Consider the following 7,820-nt stretch of genomic DNA (forward strand, 5'->3'; position numbering starts at 1 on the left):
TATATATTGCAAAAAAGTCCCAATAAAAGTACTCCAATCCTATGAAAAGTGCTATAGTGCTCCAAACATTCACCCCTCCTGTGTCCCCACTCAACAGATATAATGGACCCCTAGCTTTTCAGTCTAATGCCGCGTACACCCCATCAGATTTTCTGACGGGAAATGTTGGATGTGAGCTTGTTGGTGGTAAGTCCGATCGTGTGTATGCTCCATCGGACATTTGTTGTCGGACTTTCAGCCAGCAAATCTTGGCTAGCATGCTCTCAAATTTTCCGCCAACAAATGTGTGTTGTCGGAATTTCCGATCGTGTGTACACAAGTCCATCGGACAAAAGTCCAAAGTACAAACACGCATGCTCTGAAGCAGAAGCGGTCGGTCTTGCAAACTAGTGTTTGTAATGGAGAATTAACATTCGTGACGTGGCAAATTATGAAATCTCCAAATGCAGCACACAATTCTCTTCTTCTTTAACCTCCCTGATGGTATTCCCGAGTGTGGCTCGGGGTTAAATTTCAGTCCCATTAGCGGTAACCCCGAGCCACACTCGGGATTACATTGCAGGATCCTGGTGTGGCGTTACTTACCTTGTCCCCAGGATCCTGCGATGTCCCCTGCTGTGTCTGCGGGCTCTGTCTCCTCCGAAGCCTCTCTGTGCCAGGCTCCGTTCCCTGCGAGCGTCGCAACGCACGGGGGCGGAGCCTGGCGGCAAATTCAAAAAAATGTACAAACCATAACACATACAGTACTGTAATCTTACAGATTACAGTACTGTATGAAATCATTTCACATCCCTTTTGTCCCCAATGCTTTGGCCTATGCCCTGCATGCAGTTTTATATGATATATACTGTTCTTTCTACCTGGAAACTGGAGATTGACCATATCAACCAAAAAGTGTCCCTTTACGTCAAAAGTGGTTTTAGACCAGCTAGAAAACAGCGATAGTAAATTAGAACACTTGCAGAATTGAGCGATAGTGAATCGTAGGGAAATTTATTTTATTATTATTATATATATTTTTTTAATTATTTATATTTATTTATTATATTATAATTTATGTTTTTGTTTTTCAAACTTCATCATACCCGGATATCTACTAGACTCTTGTTTGGACAGATTTAAGTGTGTTATTGCTAAGAATTACAGGCCTACAATATAAAACGCCAAATTTCCATGCAAAATAATTGTACTGCTTTCAGCACCTAAAATCCGAAATAATCATACCGCCAGGGAGGTTAATGGGATAATAATGAAGCTGCTTTGCTGGTAATACTGATTGAGTTATTGCGAACAAATTTTCAAAGGCTTATGTTTTCTAGTGATATCAAGAATAATATTATTATGGCTTTTTTTTTTTATTTGTGCAAGTTACCACAACACATTATCCTGTAGTTTTTAAAACAAAGATACAACTATGTTGGTGTCCCTTGTCAATTTTATATTGTATTTTTTTTAAATGTAACTGCCTACTCCCAAACTGTCATTTGAAGTAAAACACATACAGTAGCCAAGTATTATTCTCCACATTTTTTTTATTGTGCATTAAAAAAAGAAAACAAATAAAATTAGATATGCTATCTGCCAATATAACTTAACCAAAAAGTGCATTCTATGCATCCAAAAATATAGAAAATATAACAAATCAAATCATTATTCAACCAAAAAAAATATGTCAAAGCAATAACTCCAAGACCAATAATAAATAACACGTTATCTCCTCCGATTGCGCAACATGTCTGGTTGACCAAGGGCCATTCAGAAACGAACTGAAAAGCACGAATCAACCAAACTTCTACTAAAACGAAATTAGCAGAAGGAGCCCAAAGTGTGGCGCTAAAGAGCTAAAAAAACACGTAGTATGTCTAGTATGCCCCTAAATTCGTAATTGTTGGCAAACATTTGTGTATGCGAGACAAGTTTGAGCCAACAACCTTCGAACAAAATTCCACGGTTTTGTTGTCGGAAAGTCTAATCGTGTGTACGAGGCATTAGGGTCATACAAGCTGAGATCTGTCAGCGAATGACGACTTATAAGGTCCAATGGAGATCTCCCACAGCATGGTTGTCAAAACTGTAAAAAGGAACTGATAGTGAAGTTCTGTATAACTGGGGTTTATTGCGCATAAAGACATCGATGTAAAATGAACATGTAAACGAAGCAGGAATTAATTTCAGGAACGCCGCAACGTGCGTTCCACCAAAACCAGAAGTGACGACGTTTGGACTCGGCTCCGGAAATTGCGTCAACACGTTTCTCCCTCCCTCTTGATTGAATACCTACATTGTTTACATACTCATTTTACTTCTGTGTCTTGTAAGTACAATCTTTTTATGCGCAATAAACACCAGTTATACAAAACTTCACTATCAGTTCCTTTTTTCATTTTTGACATCCATGCTGTGGGAGATCTCCATTGGACCTTAGGAGTCGTCATTCCCTGCTAGATTTCAGCTTGTATGACCCTTAGCCTGTAAAGCTAGGGGCCCATTATATCTGGTGAGTGGGGACACAGGAGGAGTGAATGTTTGGAGCACAAGAGCACTTTTATTGGGACTTTTTTGCAATATAGAATAGGATATACTGTAATATTTGTTCAGTTATGTTTTTATATTGGATGATTTATATCTGATATCAATTTTTGCACTATTCTAAGCGCTGTAATAATTTTTATTTTAAAATACAATAGATACAAAACATGTCAAGTCTTAAAATTGTGCAAGCTTGTGGAATCTCCAATAAAACGATGGTACCCAAAATTCCCCTTTTTAAAAGTCTTTACAGGTCATCAGTTTAGAATGAACTATTTTAAAATACCATAATAGACAAATGGTTAAACAATAAACAATGTATGTAACTAAAACTTTTCCTTTCACTTACATATAATATCGTATGGTGGGGTTGGAAAAACCCCTGTGATTTTTTTTATTTTTATTTTTGCTGTCTGTGACCCATTGGAGAGATTTTGCTTCACTTCCTGTTTACACAAGCTGCTGAACATTGCTGAGTTCTTTCGATATAGAGTCCAAATAGCCTTTTTTGTAGTCTATACCAGCGGGTTTCATATATTTTTTAGCCTTGATAAAGAGGACAGTATGGAATCCCTGAAACATGTTGGCTGTAGCCCTTATGATACATTGGGAAAAAAACCTTATATTTGGTAAAATATAAAAGATGGGGTTCCACCAAGTAAATACAATAAATAGCAAACATATGACGTCTTAAAATTGTGCAAGCTCCTGGAATCTCCAAAAAAACTATGGTACCCAAAATTCCCCTTTTTAAAAGCCTTTACAGGTCATCAGTTTAGAGTTAACCATGAATTATGGCTCTAGAATTATTGCTCTCACTCCAACGTTTGTGACGATACCTCAGCTGTGTTGTCCAGTCACTATTTACATATGTGTACCGGACCTACATGTGTGTTTGCATTTGTGTGTGCAGGGGGGCATACACATGCTTGCCCTATGCTTATATGGGGTGTGTGCAGGGGTGACGCGGGAGCTTTATATATATATATATATATATATATATATATATATATATATATATATATATATATACACAGTATCTCACAAAAGTGAGTACACCCCTCACATTTTTGTATATTTTTTACTATATCTTTTCATCTGACAACACTGAAGAAATTACACTTTGCTACAATGTAAAGTAGTGAGTGTACAGCTTGTATAACAGTGTAAATTTGCTGTCACCTCAAAATAACTCAATACACAGCCATTAAAGTCTAAACTGCTGGCAACAAAAGTGAGTACACCCCTACTTGAAAATGTGCAAATTGGGCTCAATTAGTCATGTGAGGGCATGAGCATCATGGGAACTGTAGTTACAAAACATCTGGGGTGCCAAGGTTCCTCATCACTGGCCTAGGCTATAAGAAGATTGCAAATACACAAAAAGACAGCGCTCAATGGGACCGGAGAATAAAAGAACTATTATAAATGATGTGTTAAATAAAAAAAAAAATCAGTCAGATGAAAAGATAGGATACAAAAATCAAACTAAATAGGAAAAAATCATTTTCATCGCTGAAATACTCCGAAGATAGATAAATATGATACCGCCCAGATGACAAGGGGTTAATGCCAGCAAATGTTGTCCGGATCCTGATCCGGAATAGAAGACCCAGTAACTCAATAAGCAGGAAGAAATCAAAGTAGAGAGACACCGCTCTCTATGCTGCAACTAATGGCTTAATAGTGGATGTCAGTCTCGTACTCTACCAGGAGGTGTATTGTAGACCATATCACCACAGGGCTTCCACGATAAGCAGGCTGATCAGGCAAGCTAATCCCTGGTGTCCTGGGAGGTGCTCTGGACAGCGCGAACTGGATCCGAAGCCGTAAGGCGGGGTCAAAGCCGGATACCAAGCCGGATACAAAGGGTCACAAGATGCTGGGCGGAACACAAGATCGATGTTGCCGTGGTGACCGTGACTTACACTTTTCACGTGCCTGCGCTTTGTCAAAGTCCCGGGGGGGGGGCGCTACATTTTGGCGCCCAACGTGGGGCTCAATGTTATTTTTGCTGTGGTCGCCCCTAGAAACAGACTGCAATTACACAGAAATTCCGTTTGGCTCCGTGGGAGAGTGGCAAGTAATATCTGTGTGCCTCAGAGACTGGGCTATTGTTCTTTTAAACCACGTGGGGAAGAACCAAATTGTTTTTTTTGTATTGAGAATGTGTCAGCCTGGTCTTTTGTCACTTTACGCCAGTGCTGAAGGGGTTAAAGCAGACCCCATAAGAGCTTTGGCGTGCTGCTGGGAGAAAGAGGCAGGTGCTGAAGTTTCTGCTGAGCAGCCGGCCAATCCCTTGGCAGGGGGAAGAGTCGCCGCTCTGCGGAGGAGAAGATGCAGTTGTGTGCATCGCCATCTTGGGTCCAGGTGCGAGACTGAGAGGAAAGCATGGCACATCTGGGAGTTTCTACCTCAGACTGGGAAGTCTTTGCATCGGGCATCGGTCCTGGCCCTGTTGGGCTGAGAGTGGTCATTGCCGACACCAGAGTGCGTTACGAAGCAATTGGGCTACTATGTTCAAAGTGCTCAGGACTGGCTACCAACATAGTTACATAGTTACATAGTAAGTGAGGTCGAAAAAAGACACAAGCACTGCTGTAGGGGACTATCTTACTTTGTCTAATATTCCCAAACTCTCAGAGGAAAATGCAGCTGCACTGGAAGAACCCATCACATTGATGGAACTGCAGTGCGCCATTAAAAGTATAAAACCAGGAAAAGCGCCAGGCCCAGATGGGTTCACCCTCCAATATTATCAAACCCTCCAGCCGGTTCTAGGCCCATACATGCTCAAACTTTTTAACAATCTCACAGAAGGTAGTCGGCTTCAGAGGGACACCTTAAATGCCCACATCTCCCTCATACCCAAAGAGGGAAAAGATCCGTCTGCCGGCGGCAGCTACAGGCCCGTATCTCTTTTGAATATAGATCTTAAACTCCTTACTAAAATACTATCCAACAGATTATCCCAACATATGACAGACCTGATACACTTGGACCAGGTAAGTTTTGTCCCCTCACGGTCCGACAGTCATTTTACCTACTTAGGAACCAATATACCTGGAGACCTGAAACGCACATTTGAATTGAATTTCCCACCAATGCTATCCAAAGCAAAAGGGCTACTCGAACAGTGGGGAAAGGGCCTCCGCTCTTGGTTTGGAAGGTGCAATCTCATTAAAATGTGCATTCTCCCGAAATTTCTGTATTTGTTCCAAGCACTGCCATTTAGGATACCTTCCCTATATTTTAAACAAGTACACTCAATGTTCATAAAATTTGTATGGTCACAGACGAAACCTCGACTACGCCAAAGTTACCTGACTCTACTGAAATATTATGGAGGTCTGGCCCTTCCTGACCTGAAACACTACTACCAAGCGGTACATCTAGGGAGGCTTATCGACTGGAACAGACATGAACAAACTAAACTATGGGTTCAAGTAAAATGAACCCAGGCAGGTGTCCCGCTAAAGGGAGCAATCTGGTGCTATGATCGACTCCCCCCAGACATGACTACACACCCTATCGTAGGCGCCACGCTATATGTGGGCTCAATAGTAATAAAGACCACCTCCCTGACCACAAGACAGTCCCCTCTATGTCCCATTCTAGGCAATCCGGCGTTTGCACCAGGACTAGACCACTCGGAGTATGAAACGCTATGGACGGCGGGTAAAGCTTGCGAACTACATTACATAGATGAGGATCATTGGGCTTCGATCCAATCACTGACGAGTGATACTGGGGGTTTTCAGCTATCATTCTGGAAAGCGATCCGACTGCACCATTTCGTTCACACAATACCAGACCCTGCACATTTTAAACGTGACCTGACAACCCTAGAAGACTATTGTAGGGACCAGGGCTTTTGTTCTCAGAGAATAAGTGTTGGAACTCCCACCTACTGAGTCACTTCTTGTCTCTGCCCCCTACCCACCTACAAGCAACATCTCTTGGTTCCACCCCTTACCCATCTCCTAGCACTTTTGGATGACAATTGAGAAAATCATTCAGAAATTTACAGATCACATAATTCAGAAAGGCCCTGCGTTCTTTCTGCTACACGCCACCGCAATCCCGGCACCATTGTTCAAGAAGTCGGTGGTTAGACATTTGCTCAATGTCACAAAGTCTCTTATTCCAGCTACATGGAAGCAAAATGTACCCCCATCAGTGGGATTGTGGTTGCGCAGAGTAGAGGACATTAAAACACTGGAAGATCTAGTGCTCACGGCCCAACACAAACAAGACAAACATTCCAAAACCTGGTTATTATGGAATATGTTAATTTTTTCTGACAAAGGACAAACCTTACTGAATTCTTGAGGGTCGCGCCGATGCAGACCAGTTACGGGGCGAAGCCCTTGCCGTGTCCATCGCGCTCGTGTTGAATAAATAACCACCCCCCTCCCCATTTCTTTTCTACTTTCTGTCTGTTTCACTTCCCTATTTCTTCAACTAATGGTTGTGTTTTCAGTTATTGTGAGGCCGTCCTTTTCCTCCAGTTCTGCTAAGGTCATACAGTAGTTGGTAGTCCGACTGTGTACACCAATCAGTAATTATAGCAATATTACGTATATCTATATAGGTGGTATGGACTGGTTTGCGGGCCAGATAGTATGATTTATACAATGAGCTACCACGTCCTTTTCTTTTGTTTGACATATGGTATGCTACCCTTCCTGGAGATTGAATGCGAGCCTTCTACATCTGTTAGAATGTCGAATTTGATCACTGTTGTACTGTGCCTTTTCAGTATTCTTTTTCTTTGTCATTTTCAATAAAATTTATATTTGAAAAAAAGAAAAAAGACACTATTGCATTTCTCATCTGCTTTCGTGTGGAATGCCAAACGTATTTGCAATTCAAAGTTTACCCTTCCCTGTTATCCCTCCCTATCCACCTTTTGCCAGGACATCCACTCTCAGGCTTGAGAGCATCTGTTTTTCTTTTGCAGACTCCGAGGATGTAGTCTCCTTGGCAGGGGGAGAATGTAGCACCCTCTGGCATTATAGTATGATGAGCTACAGTGAAGTTGGGTTATGAATAAACAATCTTTCTCAGCCAATCAGACTGGCTGCTATAAATGCTGGTAGAAGGTATTTATTTGGAGAAGGTCAAATGATCTAAGTCTTTTCCACCCAGGTGGCGATCTGGGTGGGTGCATGAGAAACAATTCCTGGCTGCTAGGCCTGAAGCCTGAGGCCTATCCGGGAGCTCTCCTTGCTGCTAGGTCTGTTTGAGGCCCATCCAGGTGTTCAAGATTTTGCTGAGGAGAGCCTGCT

Source organism: Aquarana catesbeiana, linkage group LG07, assembly GCF_042186555.1.
Source record: "Aquarana catesbeiana isolate 2022-GZ linkage group LG07, ASM4218655v1, whole genome shotgun sequence".
Lineage (NCBI taxonomy): Eukaryota > Metazoa > Chordata > Amphibia > Anura > Ranidae > Aquarana > Aquarana catesbeiana.